The sequence below is a fragment of the Nicotiana tabacum genome, chromosome 11 (assembly GCF_000715075.1).
Source record: "Nicotiana tabacum cultivar K326 chromosome 11, ASM71507v2, whole genome shotgun sequence".
Taxonomy (NCBI): domain Eukaryota; kingdom Viridiplantae; phylum Streptophyta; class Magnoliopsida; order Solanales; family Solanaceae; genus Nicotiana; species Nicotiana tabacum.
The window spans coordinates 3716388-3741876 of record NC_134090.1 but is presented as its reverse complement, the minus strand read 5'-3'; the positions used below and the strand labels follow the sequence as shown (position 1 = coordinate 3741876).

Below are 25489 nucleotides of genomic sequence, written 5' to 3'. Positions count from 1 at the left end.
CTACAGGTATGTCATTTATTCCAAATCTATGAGATATATAGAGTTTAGTCTGTAAGAGTAATGACATAAGTTTTTAACAGTCATATCTCTGATATGATTTGGACTAACAAGTGACTTGCTGAATTCCAGAGAGGAATGACGATGATGAAGGAAGCGGCTCTGGCAACTTTAGCTTCTTTAGCTAATTCATCACAGGTACTTTTGTTATCAAGGGTCCAACTGTTGTTTTCTTTCAATGTTCCGGTTTTCTAAACCTCGTTTGCCTGGGATATTGTAGGAAGACTCTGCGTACATATATGATTCAATAATGCCATATCTGAAAGTTATCTTGGTAACTACTAATAAAGATACAAGTCGCATGCTCCTTACCAAATCATTGGAATGTATTACCATGACGGCAATGGTTGTTGGAAATCTACCAATCCTTGATTATGTTGAGAAGGTGAATACAGTTTATATCTTTCTATTCCCTTGTGGCAGGCATTATATAAATGTTGACTGTGTTTCCTGGAACTAACAAATAAATCAATGCTGTGAACATTTAAGATTTAAAGTTAGAATCACATAGCAGTAAAGCAACATTTAAACCATTAAAATCAGGGCAAATGAAGTCATATTTGACTAGAAAATGCGGGAAGTACTAATAAGAATTTGAATTTACAAATGGAATAGGTGTACCCTGTTGTAAACTCGAGCATGGACCATCTTCATTCCTACAGCAAATCTTGTAGATATAGTTCTTATAGAGAAACCTGAAAAAAAAAATACATTTATACCAACGATGTGTCATTTTAGGTCACTTCTGCGCTCACTTCACAGCAAGAAACTCACATGGAGGTAGAAGATCCAATGAGGAGCCTTTTGTTACAAGTATGTTGAAACACTTAGAATTTTGCTTTTCTGTTTTTGGCTAATTTATACCAGAGAAAATTATTGTTTTTTCCACTTGATTATGTTGCAGGCATGGGGTAGACTATGCAAATGCTTGGGGGCAGATTTCCTTCCTTATCTGAGTGTTTCCATGCCCGTTGTACTAAAATCTGCTCAGCTAAAGAATTATTTGAGTGTTTCCAACAATTCAGATACAGAGGATTCTGATGATGAAAGGTTGAATCTTCTTAAAACACTCGGGCAAAATTTCACTGATAATGCATGTCATATGTATTAGTACTAGGTGTGCATGTAGATGGTTGTGCATTTCACGTAAGTTGCTTATTTTAGTGACTGAGACAATGGTACCAACATAGTTTCACAAAGATAGTTTGAGAAATGTTGATTTCAGCAAGTAATAAAGAGAAACAAAGTCACTAAAATAAGCAACTTATTTGGCATAAATTTATTGAGGATGTCTTCATCTGACATATAAATATGTTCTGTAGCATGATTAAAGTCACTTCTGGGAATAAAAAAATCGGTATAAGAAGCGCACTTCTGGAAGAAAAAGCCTTGGCCTGTCATATACTATGCTGCTTTGCAGCTGAGTTAAAGGAAGGGTTGCATTTATGGGTTAATGAGGTATGTCTTGAATAATTACAATTTACAAGGATTAAACTTGTGGTTTCTATCACATGAAGATGAATATTTCTATCTAACTTGTGGTTTGAACAGGTTGTTTGTGCTTTAGTTCCAAATCTTACCTTTAAATTCAGCCAAGAAGTAAGAATGGCTGCCATTTCTGGTAAGTTTCTACGTGTCTTTCTAATCATTCCTTTCAGGCATTCTGAACTTTATCTGATGTTTTGCTAAATTGGATTTACACCTTTTGTAGCAATGCCATTACTGTTGCATTCAGCAGCTTTTGCTGTGAGGAAAGGGCTTCCTGTAACAGGATGCGGCAAGCCCCCAGTTCAAAAGCTATTTGACAGCATAATCCCTGCTTTGCTTGATGCATTACAGAAGGTAATTAACCTAGAGTTGCAGCAAAAGTTTAATCAAATATCATATTGATACGATCTTTTAACGCTACTTTCCCTTTAGGAGTCAAAGGTACAAATTCAAGCAAGACTATTGGACGCATTCAACGAAAGCATTCAGGTCAGCATACTATTTTCTCTTCTGTATACTATTCTTCACATGTTTTGCCCTTGAGCTTTATTTGACTGTGCACTAAAAAGTACTTACTCAACAGATTCCGGGTTCGCATTTAAGTAAACACCAAGCTGCAAAATTCGTTGATCGCATATCAGAGGTTCTCTCAACTTGCTCATACCGCAAAACAGAAAGAGAAAAAAGGGTAAGAGAGCGCAACGATTCAAGGGAGCAGGAACGGCTTAAGGAGGAAACTGAGCAACACTTAACTATATGTAGAAATGTTAGTGATTTATCTCAACACAGCCTCTAATATATATATATATATATATATATATATATATATATAACAAGATCTTAGACTTACCTTTGTTAGTTTCTCTGTTTCCTAAACTCAGATCGACATTTGCCTGGGAACTATGGTGAAAAACCTCAAGGCATCATTCTTGCCCCTTTTTAACAAGTTTTTGCCTCATGTATCACTTATGTGGGTAAGTTACTCTCTCTATCATGTACTATATATGTAATTCAATTCGTGACACGTCCTATTGAAGAATCAAAAGTGACTAAATTGATAATAAACTGTCATTTAAACCAGTCTATTGAGAAATTGTATGGTGACACTTTTATGGTTTCCTTGACATTACACATTTCCGTTTCACTATACTTCTCTGTGGAAGGGGAACCTTGGAGCAACGGTAAAGTTATCTCCGTGTGACTTATAGGCCACGGGTTCGAGCCGTGGAAGCACCCTTTAATGCTTGCATTAGGGTAGGCTGTCTATATCACACCCCTTGGGGTGCGGCCCTTCCCCAAACCCCGCGTGAACGCGGATGCCTTGTGCATCGGGTTGCCCTTTTTATACTTCTCTGTGAATTTCCCTTAACTTCTCTACATACTTCTGTACAGAGTAATGATAGAACAGCAGAAGAAAGAAGAATTGTAGTGCACCTTTTCTGTGATGTCGCTGAGCAGTGCCGAGAAGATGCATTCAGGTAAGTCTAGTCTTTTGTGATTTCAGTGTCTTATTAGTCAAGTATAAGCACAACTAGCTTTAGCTGAACTTCATTTTTGATTCCTTAAAAGCAGGTACTATGAGGAGTGGATACCTCTCCTGCTTAGAGTCTACGATCATAACAATCCAGAAGTATGTAGCCTTCCCTATATCATTATTATAAATAACACACATTCAGTTTGCACTAAAAGAAAACTTCATACGCTAGAACACACAAACACTCAACACAAATTTACGACTTCTCTTGTTAAATTTGTGGTTTATTGGCTGGCATATTATAAACTTTCTTGATTTACAAAACTATTTTACGTGGCAGTTTATCTTGCATTGGCTTAGCCACTTACCAATAAGGTGTAATCTGGATGAGGCTAAAGTCAGTCACGAACTGCTTTGTTCGATGATGGAAACGTAAGTTTTGTTTTTCAGTTGAGAAATAAGCATTAAATGATTATAAAACTTCAACATTTCTTATGCATTGTTGGCATTGTGCCTTGTTCTTTCAGATCAGAGAAGAAAATTATTGGCCCTCAAGGATCTTATATACCGAAAATAATAGCAATTTTTGCTGAGGTAGTATTTCCTTTTCCCATACCCTTTATCCTAAAATTTTGCCACATTATTAGTTAACTATACTTGGTCACTAAGGTATCCTCCATTTCATATATTGTCTTTATTCCCAGGTTTTATGGGCAGGGAACAATTTAGCAACAGAAGAAACTATCAGGCGAATGATCAATCTATTGAACAAGTTCCAAAGGGAACATCAGCCTTCTGTCCTGTCCAACATATATGCAAGATTACCTTTACCACATCAAAGCATGTTGCGCACTGTCTTGTCCGCCATATAAATTGTTTGTGCATTCTTTGAGTAGATACATGTATAGAACACAGAAGTAGCTAACAGTAAAAGTAGCAGACTCAAACTTGTATAGACTCAATTCATTGTGAAGTACATAGAAAAATCACTCTCATATCAACCAACTAAAGAATAGAAATTCAGTTGCCCAACTGCATCAAATACGGCTGTAACCATAGTAGATGTTGCGGAAGCCAAATGTATATAGTGTGAATGAGTCAAAACTACTATACCAAAAAAATTATGACAACCACTAAATAATAAACAAGACAATAAGACAACAATAAAAGAACACCAGAATTTACGAGGTTCGGCCAATTTTGCCTACTTCCTCGGACACAAACAATATTTTATTCCACTCCAAAATTACAAGTGAAATAATACTAAAGAGAAAAGATACAAATACCTTAAGAAGATAAAAGGCAAATGAGAGGTGTGTTTTAAATCCTAAACATTAGGCCTCCTTTTATAGGTGAAATTCTCATTCAAAATTGTCATCCACCGATGTGGTACTTTTGCCAATTTCAATAAATCTCCACCTTGGCAAAATTCCACATCTTCAATTTTCTCTCAATAACAAATTTTGGTTGTCTTCATCTTCAATCTTTAGTGTTCAACAATGTTGATCAAATCCAAACAATGTTGAAATTTGACCGCAGTCACCACTTTTGTCAGCATATCAGCAGGGTTCTCCGTAGTATGAATTTTCTTCACCGTGACTCCACCTTCTTCTATGATTTCTCGTACGAAATGATACCGAACATCAATGTGCTTCGTCCTTGCATGATAAACTTGGTTCTTCGCTAATTGAATAGCACTTTGACTATCACAAAAAATTGTAATATTTTTTTGTTCAATACCAAGCTCCTTTAGCAACCCCTGAAGCCAAATTGCCTCCTTCACAGCCTCCGTAATAGCCATGTACTCTGCCTCTGTTGTAGACAAAGCAACTGTTGACTGCAAAGTAGACTTCCAACTAACTGGTGCCTTTGCAAAAGTAAACACATAACCAGTAGTTGACCTTCGTTTGTCCAGATCACCCGCAAAATCTGAGTCACAGTATCCAACTACAGACCGATTGCCTTCCTGCTCAAAAACTAACCCAACATCTACAGTACTATGAATATACCGTAGAATCCATTTCACATCTTGCCAATGCTCCTTTCCTGGATTATGCATATATCTGCTAATAACTCCAACGGCTTGTGAAATGTCAGGTCTCGTACAAACCATTGCATACATCAAGCTACCAACAACATTTGCGTATGGTACCCTTGACATATACTCCTGTTCAGTTTCATCCTTTGGCGACATAGTAGTACTTAGCTTAAAATGGGGAGCAAGTGGCGTACTAATTGGCTTAGTCTTCTTATCTATGCCAAAACGCTTTAGTACTCTCTTCAAATATTCTTTCTGAGATAAACAGAGTTTCTTTGTACGTCTATCTCTTATTATCTCCATGCCAAGAATTTTCTTTGCCTCACCCAGATCCTTTATCTCGAACTCCTCCTTCAGTTGAATCTTCAACTTATCAATTTCTTCCGAATTCTTGGAAGTTATCAACATATCATCAACATATAGGAGAAGATATACAAAGGAACCATCATTAAGTTTGTGCAAATACACACAATGGTCGTATTTGCTTCTCTTGTACCCTTGCCGCAACATAAACTTGTCAAATCGCTTGTACCATTGTCTAGAAGATTGTTTCAATCCGTACAACGATTTTTCAAGTTTGCATACTATATTTTCTTTTCCAGCAACTTTGAATCCTTCTGGCTGAGTCATGTAGATTTCCTCCTCCAAGTTTCCATGTAAAAACGCAGTTTTTACCTCCATCTGAACTAGTTCCAAATCCAACTGTGCTACCAAAGCCAACATAATTCTAATGGAGGAATGTTTTATAACTGGAGAAAATACTTCATTGTAATCAATTTTCTCCTTTTGAGCATATCCTTTGGCCACCAATCTTGCTTTGTAGCGAACATCTTCTTGGTTAGGAAATCCTTCTTTCTTTGCAAATACCCATTTGCACCCAATTGCTTTCTTTCCCTTCGGGAGATTGGCCAATTTCCATGTATGATTCTGATGAAGGGACTGCATTTCTTCATTCATGGCAATCCTCCACTTATCTTCTTCTGAACTTTGGATTGCGTCTTTATAAGTGGTAGGAACACCATCAGCTACAATTGAGGTTGCACAAGCAACCGTCTCTATAAGACGAACAGGTTTCGTTATTGTCCTTTTTGGCCTGCTGGTTGCTATTGATTCAAGTTGTTGTCGAGGTTCCTGAGTTGGAATCTCCCTTTCTACTGGCTCTTCTTCCAGAGGGTAATCTTCATGAGTTTCCTCCTCTGCTTCTTGTGTAGGAAAAATAAATTTTCCCTCAAACTCCACCTACTTTGATGCACCACCAGTTTGTTTGACATCTTCAACTGTCACCTTATCTGTTATGGCAGATTCATCAAAGGTAACATCTCTGCTGAATATAATATTCCTTGTCTCTGGACACCATAAGCGGTATCCTTTGACTCCAGAAGTAATCCCCATAAATATAGCCTTCTTTGCTCTCGGATCCAATTTTGACTCTTTCACATGATAGTATGCAATTGAGCCAAACACGTGCAAAGAGTCATAATCTACAGCAGGTTTTCCATACCATTTTTCAAATGGTGTCTTGCCATCAATAGCAGCAGATGGTAGACGATTAATGAGGTGGCATGCATATGTAATTGCCTCAGCCCAAAATTCTTTGCCCAAGCCAGCATTGGACAACATACACCGTACCTTCTCCAGTAAAGTCCGGTTCATACGTTCTGCCACTCCATTCTATTGTGGTGTATGTCTGACAGTGAAGTGTCGGACGATGCCATCATTTTCACAGACCTTATTGAAATGATCATTTTTGTATTCACCTCCATTGTCTGTGCGAATACACTTGATCCTCCTGCCTGTTTGATTCTCCACCATCGTTTTCCATTTGAGAAAAATTCTCAACACTTCATCTTTCCTCTTCATTGTATACACCCACACTCTTCAGGAAAAATCATCAACAAAGGTTACAAAATAGTGCTTCCCACCCAATGAAGGTGTTTTGGAAGCACCCCAAACATCAGAGTGTACATAATTCAAAATGCCTTTAGTATTATGGATCGCTATACCAAATTTAACCCTTGTCTGTTTCCCTTTGACACAATGCTCGCAAAACTCCAAGTTGCAAGTCTTTACGCCTTTTAACAATCCTTGATTAGATAAAGCTTTCAAGGATTTTCCTCCAGCATGTCCCAAGCGCATGTGCCATAGCCTGGTTGCTTCTGCCTCTTTGTCATCACTGGATGTCACTGTTGCTGTCCCAATAACTGTGCTACCACGATAGCAGTACATGTTATTGTTCTTCCGATTGACCTTCATTACCACTAGTGCACCGGAGCATATTTTCATCACTCCATTTTCTGCAATGATTTTGAACCCTTTTGATTCTAGGGCTCCCACAGAGATGAGATTCTTCTTCAAACCCGGTACATATCGAACATCTGTTAATGTTCTGATCATTCCATCATGGCTCCTTAATCTTATTGAACCAATGCCATATGAGGTAAGAGGGCTGTTATCCGCTGTGTGGATGACTCCATATTCTCCTTCTTGAAAATTCACGAACCAGTCCTTGTTGGGACACATATGGTAGCTACAAGCCGAGTCCATCAACCATATGTCTGATGATGTTGATAACTCTGTTGTAACTAATGAGAAGTCTGAATCATCACAATCAGCTACATTTGAATCCATAATGGCCTTTCCATTGTTATGTCTGGCCTTATTCTTCAACTTCGGACAGTCTTTCTTCCAGTGCCCCTTTTCTCAACAAAAGGCACATTCATCTTTGCTGGGTCTAGATCTCGACTTGGATCTTCCCTTCTTAGTCCTCGTTTGATTTTGAGGACGACCCCTCACAATTAGTGCTTCTCCTTCTCCGCCCTTCTGTTTTTCTCCCTTTCTTTGTTCATAGCTGTACAAAGCCGAACAAACTTCTCTGAGAGAAATTTCGTCATTTCCATGGAGTAGAGTAGTTTCAAGGTGCTCGTACTCATTAGGAAGTGACCCTAACAAAATCAAGGCCAAGTCACCATCATCAAAAGTTGCATCCATATTTTGCAAATCTGTGACCAACTTATTGAAACTGGTGATATGTTCATTCATTGTGGTACCAGGAACATAGGTGAAGCGAAACAGTCTCTTCTTCATGTACAATTTATTTTGACTGTTTTTCTTCAAAACTTTATCCTCCAGTGCTTTCCATAATTTACTTGCAGAAGTTTCCTTTGTGTATGGATATTTCTGCTCTCTAGCAAGGTAGGATCGAATGGTACCGCAAGCAACACGATTGATAATTTTTCAATCTTCTTCTCCAATAACATCTGGCTTCTTTTCTTCAATGGCAAGATCTAGCCCTTGTTGAAAAAGAACATCTAGAACCTCGCCTTGCCACATCCCAAAATGTCCTGACCCGTCAAAAATTTCTACCTCAAATTTCGCATTTGACACAATTCTTGTAATAAGCGAAGATGCCAACGATGACGTATTATTGACACTTGATGTAGATTCTTCTTGTTTACTGTCTCCCATTTTGACACAAATATTATTTAGTAGCTGACGACACAAATCAAGATTATTTCCTTTCTGGTGTGGAAGATCAGACTAAGCTGCAACCACAGAGCATACTCAGATAGAACCTTGACTCAGTTACCAAGATAGATCTTTTCTGATGTGGAAGATCAGACTATGCTGCAACCACAGAGCATACTTAGATAGTACCTTGGCTCTGATACCAATTGTTGCGGAAGCCAAATGTATATAGTGTGAATGAGTCACAACCACTATACCAAAAATTATGACAACCACTAAATAATAAACAAGACAATAAGACAACAATAAAAGAACACCAGAATTTACGAGGTTCGGCCAATTTTGCCTACTTCCTCGGACACAAATAATATTTTATTCCACTCCAAAATTACAAGTGAAATAATACTAAAGAGAGAAGATACAAATGCCTTAAGAAGATAAAAGGCAAATGAGAGGTGTGTTTTAAATCCTAAACATTAGGCCTCCTTTTATAGGGTGAAATTCTCATTCAAAATTGTCATCCACCAATGTGGTACTTTTGCCAATTTCAACAGTAGAAGCATACGATATCAAATCATCTCAAGTATTTTTTGGGTCTTTATTCCTCAACTTTGTTGGCACATATGGAGTATGAACTGTCATACTGAACAAGGTACAGATAATGAGAAAACACTCCCAAAATTCAATACTGAGGCTATTGTTTCCTCGGATTTGGTTTTAAAGAAAATTGGTCTATAAAATTGGAGTAACCATAATTTGTTCGCATAATATAATACAGCTAAATCACATGAAGCCAACTGAAATAAAACAGGCATTTAGAGGTAGTGAGGCTCCATAACAGACACGAACATTAGTAAGGCAACGTTCAGAGGGAACAAACAAATGGCGTAAGATAGAAATAGCCATCAGATCATCATTATATTGAAATAACAAGAACTAGTTGTCCTAGTACTAGAACCCAAAATTTATGAAGCCACTGACTTGCACGACGTAAATAAGACGAGCTTCAGGATCAAACTTCAAGTTCCGCTTCCAATTCACGAGTCTGCATTTCACTCCAGTATGCAATCTTCTTCAACATCAATATCACTCAGATCAAGATCAGCAAGTAACTCCTCCAAAGGAATAGAAGGACTTCCGACCGTTGATATTCTTTATTACGATACAATGATATGTTGAACCTCAGATCAGGATTCTCCTCTAAATCTCTCAAGAATTGTTCATATTCTGAGTTCAACTTTTGTTCCTGATCTCTTCCCTTGCCAGAGTTATCGACTTCCATATTAAGAGACTTAAGCTTCCAAGATCGAGGCTTCCCACGTTTCTTTTGGCGCTTCTCTTCATAGCTTTTCTTAATTAATATCACCTCCGGAAGGACAAGACCTTTGTATTTGTCTAGCTCAATATCATTACTATTGGCTCCATATAAATCATAACCGAGGGCGTAGTCTCCGGAATTTAGAAGATGGCCTAGATGTGTTCTTACAGAGAACATAGTATCATTTTTCCCAAAATCAGATACACGAGCCACTTGAGTATCAGCTAAAACATACGTCGAGCCCCCAATATTAACTTCTTCAGAAACCACATCGACGTCTAAAACTACATACTCAACAAGCTGTCTACTAGACAACAAAGGCTTAAACGACGCCCTCCAGTACTGATCAGCATCCAAGAAACAATGCCTCAGAGTAAACGGGTCTAATAAAGCGATATTGTTGCTCACTTTGGTGCAGATCACAAGAGGACCGATATTTCCCAAACTAGCTGCTACCTTTGGAGGGAGACATATCAAATCCTCACGACAAATCGGGCTGATTTCTACAGAGAATGTATACTTATAATTGAAGTTATTGCTCTTGTGATCATGAGATACAAGTTGATTGTCATTTCGGCTCCTAACAGGTACCACCCTACTCACAAAGTCCACAAACTTTAAAGCATGACTTCTATGTGCAAAGAAGAAATCAATTCCCTGAACCAACTGTTGAATTTTTATGGCACGATTAGCAGCCTCGTGCTTTAGAATGAGCTGCTCCAAATAGAAGAAAGTTCTTCGATGAGAAACGTGCTGTCTAAGCTGCACAGCCGCCACCCATTGATCAGGGTTAGCTTGCACCTTTGAACAAGATTCACACATTTGGTCTTGAACAACATACTCAACGGCATATGTTTGTTCGAGAACTGCTCCATTTAGTACCTCTTTTTGGACTCTAAGCCTAACTTTGATCCTTTTGGAATGAGGTTCAGTCCAAATAAACTCGGCATTCATCAACTTAACTTTATTTAAATTCTTCAACCTCTTGATACAGAAGGTGAGTAACTCCTTCGATTCGAGCTGTGCTTTGATCCAACTCCTTGGAGGCTGCAAATAGCTATCGCATTCGGGGCAGTGGATAATCACAACATGTTTTTGTAAGCCTTCTGTTATATCAACCTCGGATCGCAAGCATTTAGCACACATATTGGCAGCATTTGGTTGCATCAAGATTCCGCATTTGCAACATAATACACTGCCTATTGTTTGTTGTACTGTAAACATACATGATACTTCTGCCATACTTATTAAAAAAAAAAGGATTGTTACACAAATAGCTGGCCAGAATCAATGTTTACTTTTTCTAGCCGGTATACATAATATATAATTATATATATTTTATACATCCGCCGGCGGCTATTTTTAGTTTAAGAGATTAGGTGGGCGGCTACTTGGGTTAGTTCTTTTTTTTTTTTTTAAAAAAGAATAAAAATACATTTTGCATACATAAAAAAATCAACCAATTAGACATAGCTTTCCATGGCAGATAACAAGCAGTAAGTTACATATATTTTAATTTTCAATTATCCTTTGTTTGTAATAAACAAGAAACAAACTGAAACTGAATAATTTCTCCAAAAAAACAAGCACTCACTCTGTCTAAACAGTTTCTTAAAACAGAAAAAAAGAGCACCCTTTTCTTCCTTGTACCAAATGAACATGGATTGGATGATCGCAAACAAATAAAGGCATAAAATTGATTGAAAAAAAAGAAAATAGAAATAAAGCTTTTCAATTTGAGAAACTGAATTGAGAGATTAATATACCTGGAATTGGAGAAGAGAGAAAACTAAATGATAAAAAATTGAAGTTGGTAATATTAAGGAAGAAATATGTGGAGTTAATGTTTTTTTCTTGGCGTTTGTTATTATTTTAGACCTTAAAAATAAACGAATATAACCGACTTTAGGAAGAGAGTGGCGTCACTGCTTACTACTTGGTCTTCCCCCGGTATTGAATCATCAATTCAATTATACATGTCAAATAAAGTAGTACATTCACAATTCTATTTAGCTCAACTACATAAATTTGACCCAAAAGTAATAAAATTGGGGCAAGTGCATTCGTACTCATTCTTATGAATGTTGTTTAGAGATTAGCAAGTACTTATTTGTCCTGAAATTTCAAACTAAATATCTTAACTTCAAAACAATCCTGAAAAATTAAAATTCAGGACGCACTAGCTAATTCCTAAATAGCATGCTTATAAAGTGGCTATCTGGTGTCATTTCTACATAAATTGCAACGATAACTTATTTGGCTCGACCTGTAGATCCATTAACGTTAAGTGAGGAGTTGAGCCTGAACTGTCGAATCGAAGTCACTTTTGGAACAAATATTTTCTTCAGCTAAAATGTGTACAATCCAGCGGGATCGTGCACCGCAAACCCGAGTGGTAAGGCCATGATTCGAAAGAGAATAAAATTGACAATGCTAATGTCTACATAATGAGGAAATTTGAGGACTCAATTGGAAATTATTCTAAATATGCTTAGAATTTAACCATGAGTGCAACAACTTTAGCTTAACCCGAGTGCGTCCTGAATTTTAGTTTTTGAGTTTAAATTTTCGGGACAAAAATACCTTGAATTGTCCTTTTTAGTTTAGAATTTTAGGATAAAATAAGTATTGGCTAATCTCTAAAGAAGTACGTTCACAATTCTATTTAGCATTGATGGCGTTGTGCTTGTTCTTTCAGGTCAGAGAAGAAAATTATTGGCCCTCAAGGATCTTATATACCGAAAATAATAGCAATTTTTGCTGAGGTAGTATTTCCTTTTCCTGTACCCTTTATTCTAAAATATTGCCACACTATACCCGGTTAATATAGGCTTTATGAAAGGCGGTAACAGTTAACTTAACCTATCACAAACAATGTACAGTTCCATATATCTACTAAGGTATCCTCCATTTCATATATTCTCTTTTTTTAAGGTATCCCCCACTTGAAAATAAGTCAAATTAATGGTCATTTTACAAATCTCCACATTTACATAATTTTGGCTTATATATAGTGAATTTGTTCCACCTTTCCCGCAAAAACCCCAATGGGCAGGCACAAAGTGCTTATCATCAAAAGCATTTTTTAAATCACTTTTCAAAATAAGCTGATTTTAAAAGCTTAGCCGAACATGCTATAATTTTGGATTAAAATTGATAATTGTGCATACACATATGCCAGTCACGTGACGTAATTCTAAAAATAAAATAAATAAATAAATAAACAAGACCTCCAAAAAAAGGCAAATAGCAAGACTTCCCAGGGTATGGTCTCCAAGCCTCAACTTTGTACAATATTAATTGTTGAGAATTGGATTTATATTTCGGTACGACATGAATAATTTAAAAATAATGGAAATTTATAGGGGATAATATATTTTCTATTCAACATTTTAATTGAACCTTGTTACTGATCATTTTTCATGTTACATCATTAGTCTTTAAAATAATATGTTGTATAGAAGAGTTGATTATTAGCTAACTCTTTAATACCAAAGTAAAAATAATAACGAAAATTCGGGCAAATTTCTTCTCTTCTTGTGTTTTTATGTATCCAAATATTATTTTTTCAAGTGCTCTGCTCCACCACTCAGCCTACGCTTAACATCTCTAGTCTCTACCTCAGGTTTCTAGCTTCTCCTCTCTAATATGACTTAAGGAAATAATCCAAACTATTAAAATCCTTAATGCAAGTAAAAATACTCACAAAAATTAAAATTTTGGATATTTTCTGATGACTTTGTCTTCAGCATGTGTCTTGCTTATATCGTAGAGGTCTAATCCAGATTATGTTAAGTAGAATGTTTGTTTTTGAATTTAAATCATTATTGAAGAATTAGAGGGCCAAAGGAGAGGTAGAGGTAGGCCAAAGAAGAGGTGGGGAGAAGTGATTAAGCAAGACATGGCACAACTTCAGCTGATCGAGGACATGACCCTTGATAGGAAGATATGCAGGCCGAGAATTAGGGTAGTAGAGTAGGTAGTCTAGAGTGTTCATAACAGTAGTATTGGCACACAGTCTCGCTTTCTGTTGGTAGTAGGTTTTTATGACTAACCGTTGTTTTCTTTTATTGTTGATCACCTTACTATCTTGTCGTTTTTATTCTGCTTTTATACGGCTTTTTGGTACTGTCCCTTCTTGTCTATATTTTCATTAATGTGGTGCTTATATTTTCCTGAGCCGAGAGTCTATTGGAAACAATCTCTCTATCCTCACAAGGTAGGGGTAAAGTCTGCGTGCACACTATCCTCCCCAGACCCCACAGTCAGGGGCGGATCTAGTCATTGAATTTGGGTGCTCGAGCACCCATTAATCTCGGCTCCGAGTATATATAATTGTATAGAAAATTTGAGAAAACAAATATAAAAGAGGAGAAAGCACCCAATAGACAAAATGTTTAATGGGTGCTTTGGTTAAGGGAGGGTGCTAGAAGTTTACGAAAATTGAATGGGTGAGGGTTCCAATCCTTCTCCCAACAAGCCTTTTTTAAAACAGACAAATTATTCCCTTTTTTTCTCCTCATATTATCAAGCTACTTTCTCTTTTTTCATTCTTTTCAGTTTTCACCCGTCGTTGTTTTTATCCAATATTATTATTTAGAATTCCTTTTTGCTGACTTTGTTTTATCTTTTCTTATTTTATAAAATGTAATTCACTATAAAGAAAGAAAAAGAAAAAGGACTCCAAATTTCGGCCCTTCTGAAGACGAGCAATTCCTCCTGAAGGGACAAAACCATCAATCTCTTTTCTTGTCAGCAACGTTATCCATCACAATTTTACGGCGTCTATAATATTAATACTATGAGTTTTCTCGTTAACTTTTTTCATCACCGTGTTCAAATAGTTATGTATTTATGCAATATGGTTGCTAATAAATTTACGTTAAAAAAAGCTAAGCACCCACGAACTTAAATTCCTAGATCCGCCATTGCCCACAGTGTGAGTATTACTGGATATGTTGTTATTGTTGTTGTTGTGTGTGTGTATATATATATAGAACTATAATAAAAAATAAAAAAGATTTCAAGTGCCCAAAAAAGGAACGAAGAAAAACATTTACCATTCAAATAAAAATAAAAGAATATTAACAATATTTATAATTACTATTTAATAATATTAGTATTAGAATTGTTAGATAGATGCTTCGATATATTCAAGGAAAGAACCACTGATGAGGTTCCAATGGCCACTTACTTTTCGCTTCTTTGCGCTGCTTGCCTTTTAAAATATTTGCAGAGGAGAGCAGGTAGATGTTGCTATTTTGGAAGTTGGATTAGGAGGCGAATATGATGCAACAAATGTGTTTCTTTTTTTTTTTTTTTTTTGGTTTCCGTCGGGTGTCCGGTTCCCACATTGGAGCCCGACTATATACGGATTCGCGTCGGGTAGGGCCCCATTCGGGAGGAAGCGCTCCCTACCAAGAATGTTTTCATACCCAGAGCTTGAACTCAAGACCTTTAGTTAAAGGAGGAGCAGCCCCATCCGCTGCACCACATCCTTTGGTGATAATCATATATTGAATTTAACTTCTTAGTTAGTTATACCAGTGTAATGACCCAACCGGTCATTTTTAACTTTTAAAAATCTGTTCCCTAAAATAAAACTCCCTGAATATGCTTTTATTAATTTATGACTCGCGGGGATGGTTGGTTCTGGATTTGGAAGTGTGTGAGTTGAAATCGGAACACTTGGCTCCTTAAGTTAGATTTAAATGGACAAGTTTGATTTCGGTCAACATTTCGAGAAAACGACTCCGGAATCGGGATTTGACGGTTCCAATAGGTTCGTATGATGATTTTGGACTTGGTCATATGTCCGAATCAGGTTTTGGATAACCTGAGAGCGTTTTGACGCTTAATAGTAAAAAATCAACTATTTGAAGGTTTAAAATTCTTTAAATTTGGTTTGGGGTAGGTTTTTGAGTAATTGAAATACGTTTGGAATTTCAAGTTTGGGAATAGTTCCGTATAGCGATTTAAGACTTGCACGCTAATTTTCGTGTCATTCCGAGTAGTTTAAGTATATTTCGGCGCATTGGAAGTAAATTGAAGAAATTAAAATTCTTAAGTTTGAATCAATTTGATTTAGGGTATGATTCTTAGATTTGATATTGTTTTACGCATTCCGAGAGTTCGAGCGAGTCCGTTTTATGATTTCAAACTTGTTGGTATGTTCGGGTGGAGTCCCGAGGGCCCCGAGTGTCAATCGGACGAGGCTCGAACCAAGTTGGAAGTTGGGAGCCAAAACTGAAGCTCCCAACTACTGTCAGAATCGCACCTGCGCTTTGTGACATTCGCAGATGCGACAGAAGCTCGCAGGCACGGCACTCGCAGATTTCTTTGCAGAAGCGGAAAAGGAATGGGAGGCCTGCCATCGCAGGTGCAGAATATTGGGTGCACCTGCGAACGCGCAGATGCGAGAATTGGCCAGGCGAGTGGAACTCGCACCTGCGAGGACTTTCCGCACGTGCGTTCCAACCTCCGCAGGTGCGAAAGACCTGTTTGGCAGAAAGCTTAAAAGAACGGGAATTTACCATTTTTGCCTGTTTTCTCTCCACATTTGGGCGATTTCAGAGCTTTTGAGAGGGGGGTTTCAACTAGAAATTTGAAGGTAAGTTAATTCTACACACTTTGAGTTAAATACATAGATTATAGGTAGATTATCACTAGTAAATCTTAGAAATCAAAGATTTAGATGAAAAACCTTGATTTTTATAAAAGTGAGATTTTAACCACGAAAATAGTTATGGAATTGGGTAGAAATTATATATTTAAGTTCTTGAGATTATGGGTAACGTTTTCATCCAAAAATTTCCAGAATCCAAGCACATGGGCCTGGGGTGAATTTTAGGAATTTTACCATTTTGGATAAGGTAATTTATTTAATAGATAAATTTCGAATCATTTAGCATATATTAATTATTTTGTATAATATTTTGATAGTTTCGCATTTTTCGGCGTTGAATCGAGAATTCAACGCGACATGGTATTCGGAAAGTGGACTTTGAGACGAGGTAAGTCTCTTGTCTAATCTTGTGAGGGGAAAATTACCCCATAGGGATTAAATTGAATAATTATTGCTAATTGCGGGGGCTACGTATGCACGATGTGACGAGAGTCCGTGCGTAGCTACTATTAATGCTAAAGTTCGGGTAGTTTAGGACTCAAAGCATAAATTACTTGTGTACATTGTATTCTTTGTTTAATTAATATTAATTGATATATATGAATATATTGTGAATTGTTAGATAAAGATATTAAAGGATGAAAATCTCATATGCTTGATTTTCTGTTTAAATTATTAATTGTTAAAAGAAATTATTCTTCCTCCCGAATTTATCTTATAATAAATATGCTCTCCTTCCAGAGGTACATAAGAAAATGTCCTCCTTTTTTGTGGAGCGGGCCGAACGCCTCGGCAGGATAGATGCATCTATGGATCGTGTCGCACGTCCCTCGACAGAGTACACGACACACTGGATCGGGCCGTACGTCCTCGGCAGAAATCGTGCTTAATAATAATAATTACACGATACTTTAATAGTTATTTCAAGCTTGCGAATCTAATTGATAAATTGGAGAATCCTTGAAATTTAATGAATTATTATTCCTACTTGTTAAGGAATTAATTTTTATTCCTATAAATGAGATTGATTGATAAATTGGAAATTATTTGAATTGAAGGAATTTAATTAATATATTAAGAATTGTTGCATTTGAAGGAATTTGATTATTCTCGCTGGTTAAATAAATTATTGTAAATTCTGTGAATCATGCTGATTTAGATATTCTAGTTGTATTTCAGTTATTATTATTGACCCATAGTGAGTGTCAAAGTCGGTCATCTCGTCTCTACCACTTCGAGATTAGGCTTGATACTTACTGGGTACACGTTGTTTACGTACTCATACTACACTTGCTGCACTTTTTGTGCAGGACCTGAGGCAAGTACTAGTGGGGGGCCTATCGTCTTACACCCACGTTATCCAGGGGCATAGTGGTGAGCTGCCTTTCTGAGCCGTTCTGCAGCTACCAGTGTCTCTTCTTGTATTTTTCATTCTGTCTATTTTTATTTCAGACAGTAGTTGAGGTTTTGTATAATCTACTAGATGCTCATACACTTGTGACACCAGCTCTTGGCACATACATTGGTAGAATTTGTTGTTTTATTATTTTCTTGGTTTTAAATTTTGTCAATATATACTTAATTTATTAAGTTGATTTGCCTAGCTATAGTGTTGGGCGCCATCACGACCTATTGGTAAAATTATGCCGTGACAACCAGCGAACCCCAGCTCTCATGCAATAAGATAGAAGTTCAAGATTGATTTTTCATGTACATTAACTGCATTTTCAAGTGTATTTTTGCTAACGTCACCAAAGCATATAGTATGCTTTTCTGAAAATTGTTCAATTACAATTGTCATATTTCTACCAAGTACTCCTTTTTTGCATGAGAAACCTTTTCAAGGAGTACGTAACTTTTTTTCATATGATGTGAACTGAACTACATATTTCTGTTTCTATATCTATATCTATATCTATCTATATATTGTTATAAAAACATGAATAAAATATTGGATTACAAAAATAACATTTTAATATTAAGCATAATAACTCACAATAAAAGGACATAATCATAATTTTAGACATTAGCTTTGTCATCCTATTAGTTTTAGGACATAATACTATAAAAAATCGTATCCCAAGTTCTTCTCCTGCCCTTTTACAAATTTGAGATTACTATTAAAACAGAAAAAAAGAGCACCCTTTTCTTCCTTGTACCAAATGAACATGGATTGGATGATCGCAAACAAATAAAGGCATGAAATTGATTGAAAAGAAAAGAAAATAGAAATAGAGTTTTTCAATTTGAGAAACTGAATTGAGAGATTAATATACCTGGAATTGGAGAAGAGAGAAAACTGAATGATAAAATATTGAAGTTGGTAATATTAAGGAAGAAATATGTGGAGTTAATGTTTTTTTCTTGGCGTTTGTTATTATTTTGGACCTTAAAAATAAACGAATTTAACCGACTTTAGGAAGAGAGTGGCATCACTGCTTACTACTTGGTCTTCCCCCGGTATTGAATCATCAATTCAATTATACATGTCAAATAAAGTAGTACATTCACAATTCTATTTAGCTCAACTACATAAATTTGACCCAAAAGTAATAAAATTGGGGCAAGTGCACGGATACTCATTCTTCTTATGAATGTTAGTTTAGAGATTAGCAAGTACTTATTTGTCCTGAAATTTTAAACTATAAATCTTAACTTCAGGACAATCCTGAAAAATTAAAATTCAGGACGCACTGGCTAATTTCAAATAGCATGCTTATAAAGTGGTTATTTGGTGTCATTTCTACATAAAATTGCAACGATAACTTATTTGGCTCGACCTGTAGATCCATTAACGTTAAGTGAGGAGTTGAGCCTGAACTGTCGAATCAAAGTCACTTTCGGAACAAATATTTCCTATAGCTAACATGTGTCCAATCCAGCGGGATCGTGCACCGCAAACCCGAGTGGTAAGGCCATGTTTAGAAAGAGAATAAAATTGACAATGCTAATGTCTACATAATGAGAAAATTTGAGGTCTCAATTGGAAATTATTCTAAATATGCTTAGAATTTAACCATGAGTGCAACAACTTTTGCTTAAATTTACAAGAAGGTAACACGTATCTTGTGTGTGTGTATTCATTTGCAATATATAGAACCACAGGACCGGGTATGCAAATGGATTTATTTGTAGAAATAACACCATGTAGCTACTCTAAAGGGCTGCTATTTAAGAATTAGCCATTGCGTCCTGAATTTTAGTTTTTGAGTTTAAATTTTCGGGACAAAAATTCCTTGAATTGTCCTTTTTAGTTTAAAATTTTAGGACAAAATAAGTATTGGCTAATGTCTAAATAGCATCTTTGAAAATGGCTATATGTGCACTTACCCCAATGGATTTAACAATTAACTGGATTAGCAGCCCATATTAACTATAAACTTATAATAAACCTAATCTTATTTTATTACACTTATTAGCCATCCTGTAATTTTACTTCAGGTTTATAGCCACCTCCTTAATATGTCAGTTTTCTCCTTTTCATTCCCAAGATTTCTTTTTTTTTTTTTTGTAAAAAAAAAAACAAAACAAAAAACTTTAGACCTAACCATTCATCTCTCCCTCTCTCACTGTTTCATCGCAAACAAGCTGGATTTCTGAGCTTCAATGGCCACAATGGCCGGCGACCAACCATCTTTTCCGGCTGGTCAGCCCTCCCCCAGCGTCGCACAACAACATACAACAACTAACTCCAACCCAGCTCCTTTAGATTACTCTAAGATTTTGAAACCCAACTCAATCAATCCTTCTGCGATGACTGCTGCCCAAGCTTCAGTGCAGCCCATTACGATGCGACGAGCTACGTTCTTGAATGGCCAACCAATTGTAAGATTCACAGAAGCAGAAGTGCAGAGGATGAATGTCATCGAAGGTCTCCAATATGCAGTGGTTGGAAAACTAGCTTATGGATCTCCGGAGATTCATGAACTTCGTCGAATTATTCCAACCCAATGTGGTATCAAAGGTGAGTGCAATATCGGCTTTCTTAGAGATCGCCATGTGTTAATTAGATTAACTCTATGGCAAGACTTCCTCCATTTCATATCGAAGAGTACGTACTACATCAAATCCAAAGATGGGTACGAATACCAATTGCATACTCTTATCTAAGATGCAAAATTTAAGGCGGGTGAAGAAACTCTGATGGCGATAGCGTGGATTTCTTTTCTTGGACTGCTGCCTATCTTTTTTGTAAAGGAAACTCTGTTTTCTTTGGCTACAACTGTGGGAAGGCCATTGTGTCTTGGCGCGGCAACGATAAACAAAACTAGGCCGAGTTGCGCGAGAGTAAAAGTTCTTGTCGATTTGTTGGCCGAACTATCTAAAAAGGTGCGTTTGGATATTGATGATGAAGTTTCTGGTGGTGTTCGAACAGAATGGGTTAAAATTCAGTATGACATACTAACAATGCAATCGTGCCAGTGAATGTCTGTGTATAGAAGGTGCATGCTACAAATAAAATTGCACTAGTGGAGGTCGAAGAAGATCAGACAAATAAGGTTCAAACAATGAATAAATTTGCAGTATTAGAGGTGGAACAAAGTGATATAAACGAGAACAACTAACTGGTTTTGGTGGGGGAAAAATCTGCCAAAACAGCATAGATATTCAACTAGAAAAAGAGCCTACTGCTCAATGGGTAAATAAGACCTTTGCAGGTGGTACCTTAGTGGCTACTAATCGATTTTGTCAGGAAATACCATCACAAAATGCTGATACAACTAATTCAATCAAAGAACCTATGGAAAAAGAGAGGCTGGAGCTAAGTGGAGGGAAATTATGGACTGATCAAATAGAAGAGGATTCTGAGGAAGGTGAAATATCATATGCAATGGAAGCAGATGATGAATCTACTGATGAGGAGGTGGAGGAAGCAGAACAAAATATTAATGGGAAGGCCAAGGAGTCTACTGGCACAAAAGCAAATCAGAGTGGTGAAGATACCATCATGTTGCAGAATCCTTTGCCTTTTCCTAATTATAACCTTAAGACTGGTATGAAGGACCTAATACAAGAGGCAAACAAAGACCGGAGCACTAACAATTCACTTTTGAAAATTGCTGATGCAGTGGAACAAGATGCAGCAATTCCTATAGCTGGAGAACAGAATGGTAGTGCAATTGATTCTGGAGTAAGAAGTGATAATAAAGGAAATTCATTTATGCAAGTTACAGTTTAACAATGTGAGACCAATCCCAAGTAGCACACCAGTGGAATTAAAATCAATAAGGAAATGCAGAACACTGAACATCTACAAGAAAATTTTAGACCCTCAGGTGATGAACACGATGTTGTATTGTTAAAACAAAATGCTGCTACACCTGAGGACTTTCAGGTTGTAAGTCGAGGAAAAAAATAGTCCGCAAAAGGCAGAGTAAACATGCACGCAAAGGAAGTTTCACTCGACAAAATGAATACAGTGGTGCTCTCCAAACATACAAGGAATCAGATTGTTGTGCAATACGAGGACCACACTGTATGTGATAGCAACAGGAAAAATAAAAGAAAAGATCTAGATGAGGAGTCAACTGCACAAAACTTTATGAATGTAGCTAAATAAGGTGATTTATCACCAAGGCTAATTGACAAGGGGAAATCTACTGGAAAGGGTAGGAAGAAGCAGCAGAAAGATAGCACAAATATGCAGCCTACTGGTGTTCAAACACGATAGATGTTGTCTAAATCCAATTTCTTTCCATGAATGCACTCATCTGGAACGTAAGATCAGTAAACACAAAGAAGGCATTTCAAAGGACAATCACAATGCATGGACCACATCACTTTGAATTTATTAGATTAATGGAGCTAATGCAGCATGCTAGGAAGCTGGACAAATATAGGAGGAAAATTGGATTCGCACAAGCATTTGGTAATATTACCAACAAGATCTGGGCGTTTGTCGATGAGGTATATGATGTTGTGATATTGATGGATATGGAGCAGCAGTTAACTTTGAAGTTACATCATGTTCACACACAAAAAGCTTTTATCCTTACATTGTTAGCCCAGATACATCTCAGGCCCAATTGTCACAGGCCCACTCGGATAAGGGAAAGAAGAAGGCCCTTTTATAACTCTTAGCCACATTTGTTATAGTTTAAAAAATGTAACTGTTTTAACAGTTATTTTTTCTTTTAATACCTATATCTACAGAATAAGAAAATCAGTTTTGGTCAATTGAATTTTGACTAATTCACTGGCATCTCTCTTCTTCTCTCAACACTTCTAGGGTTTTCTTCCACCATTTTTGCCATAGCTAACAAGCTTTCAACCTAACATGGTATCAGAACAGGAATATAGATTCCTCTCGTCACAAGATTTCTTCCGATGGTAACCCTGTTTGAAATCATCAGGGATTGAATCTGATCGACGACGTTCAGAATACGTTCGTGAAATTTGGGGCTTCCTTCAATCTCCGTGTATATTCAACTTTTATTGCTTGAATCATCAATGATTTTCAACTTACTCGGTAGTTTCTGCTGGATTTCTCTACCTAGGGTTCATGACTGAACAAGACCTCACTTCTTCGGGTTTTCATAAGAAGGACAGTATCGTGGTCACCCCTAATCACAAATTTTGTTATTCCTTTGTTGTTGATGTTCATTGCATGTACTTGATTTGGATTTATCTCTGATTACTTTAACATACTACTGCAGTTTCTTAGTGTTAGCTTTAGTCACTGCTGAAAATGGGTATTGTAATAGATGATGTTAACTCTCCTTCACCTTCCAACGACTTTGCTTCATTTTCCTTGGATCCTTCAAATCCTTTCTATATTCATCCCTCGGATAATCCCGGAAGTCAACTGGTATCTGTACCATTAAGTGGTTGTGGGTTTGTGTTATGGCATAATAGTATGCTCACTTCCCTCTCTGCAAAAAATAAACTCAGTCTATTAGATGGAATAGTCAACTAACCCACTTATGACTCTCCTTATTATCCATATTGGGAAAGGTGCAATGATATGGTTAAAGCCTGGATAACTAATTCAGTATCTAGAGAAATAGCTGTTAGTGTTATGTGTTTTAAAACTGCTAAGAAAGTCTGGAAAGATATAAATGAAAGGTTTGGTCAGTCAAATAGGTCTAAATACATCCAAATATAGAGGGAGATCAACTCTACTACTCAAGGCTCCTCTGATATAGCTTCTTACTTCACCAAAATGAAGAGTTTGTGGGATAAGCTGAATTCATCATATGTAGGTCCTACTTGTTCATGTGGTGCATTACCTAAGTTCATAGAGGATCAACAGTTATTTCAATTTCTCAATGGTCTTAATGAGTCTTACATAACTATTAAGAGTGCCATTATGTTAATGAATCCTCTTCCACCAATCAACAAAGCTTATAGTCTTCTACAGAAAGATGAGAGTCAAAGAGAAGCTCACTCTGCTACTCCTAACTTCTCTGGTGATGCCACCTCTTTCTTGATATCCCCTGGTACTCCTACTACAAATAGGAACTTCAGTCAAAAGGTAAATTTTGAGGCCATGAAAACTGCTCCAAATGTCTCTTGCAGGTACTGCAAGAAGCCTGGCCACACTGTATACAAGTGCTACAGACTTCATGGGTTCCCTACTGATTTCAAATTCACCAAGAATAAGAACTATGCTTCTTGTGTCCAGACTGAAAGTCCACCCACCACTGCTGTCACTTCCACTTCTTAACATGCTGATTCTTCAGCCCATGGGTTCACCAAGGAGCAGTATCAAGACCCGTTGACCTTCTTCCAACAAGCTCAGGTGTCTAATACTTCCACCTCTGATGCCTCCACTGTGAATCAATCTGCTTTTGCACACTTTGCAGGTTTGTTCAATAAGTATATTGTAGATTCTGAGGCTCCTCATGTGTGTGCATCCTCTCAATTAGGTGTCACTCCTTTTCTTGTCACCATACCTAATGGATATAAAGCTAAAGTTATATCAACTGGATCTTTGTATCTTAGACATGATATAATTTTACTTCATATTCTTCTTGTGACATCCTTTCACTTCAATTTAATATCAGTTTATCAGCTTATCTGTCAGTTAGATTGTTCAGTACTTTTTACCAAAACAATTTATTTTTTGTACGGCCCTTCTCTAAAGAGGCCACTGGAAATTGGTAAAGCTGCAGGCAGGCTGTACTATCTCCATCCAGATGCAGACCTCTTTCCTATTTCATCTGGTTCTATGAATGTTTCTTCTTCTAGTAGTTTACCTAATTCGGTTTTGCTTGTATATGATAAGTCCAACCATGTTGTCACACAAGTTAATGGTACTCATACTTGTAATCAGTCACATTGCCTTAATAAATTAGACTTATTTTGGCATCAAAGATTAGGACACATGCCTTATCATAGAATAAAAATTATTCCTTTCTTGTTTGATAAAGTATCTTCCAAGCAAAATTTTATGTGTCCTCTTCGTCCACTAGCAAGACAACAGAGATTACCTTTTCCTGAAAGTGTTATACACTCTTCTGCCCCTTTTCAATTAGTACATATTGACATTTGGGGTCCATATAACACTAGAACTTATAGTGGATTCAGATATTTTCTAACTTTGGTTGATGATTATACTAGAGCCACATGGACTCACCTTCTTTCTTGCAAGATCAATGCTCTTTCTGTCCTTAAATCTTTTACTGTCATGGTCAAAGTTCATTTTAAATCATTTGTTCAAACTTTTAGGTCTGACATTGCCTTTGAACTTGGTGGCAGTTCTAAAGCCACCAAGTTCTTCTCAAGCCAAGGCATTCTCCATCAGACCACTATTCCCCACACCCCTCAGCAAAATGGGGTGGTTGAAAGGAAACACAAACACTTATTGGAAGTATCCAGGGCTCTTCTTTTTCAGTCTAACCTTCCCCTTAAATATTGGGTTGACTGTGTACTAACTGCCACTTACCTCATCAATAGACTTCCTTCTGTTATTCTGAAGAGTATTTCCCCTTATGAAAAACTCCATGGCCTCCCTCCACTTTATGATCACCTGAAATCCTTTGGATGTTTATGTTTTGCTACTTCACCTAAGTTAGGCAGAGA

General features: G+C 36.9%; 1 long non-coding RNA gene and 1 pseudogene across 1 annotated transcript; both read right to left on the bottom strand.

The window, feature by feature from the left end:
* Positions 1-210: 210 nt before the first annotated feature.
* LOC142166490 (uncharacterized) lies at positions 211-716 on the bottom strand. The gene is made up of 2 exons (XR_012696900.1): positions 370-716; positions 211-284 (listed from the first exon to the last, which is right to left on the bottom strand). It is a non-coding gene; the product is annotated as an uncharacterized LOC142166490 (long non-coding RNA).
* Positions 717-9421: 8705 nt separating this feature from the next.
* On the bottom strand, positions 9422-11117 carry LOC142166188 (uncharacterized; annotated as a pseudogene).
* Between the last annotated feature and the right edge of the window lie 14372 nt (positions 11118-25489).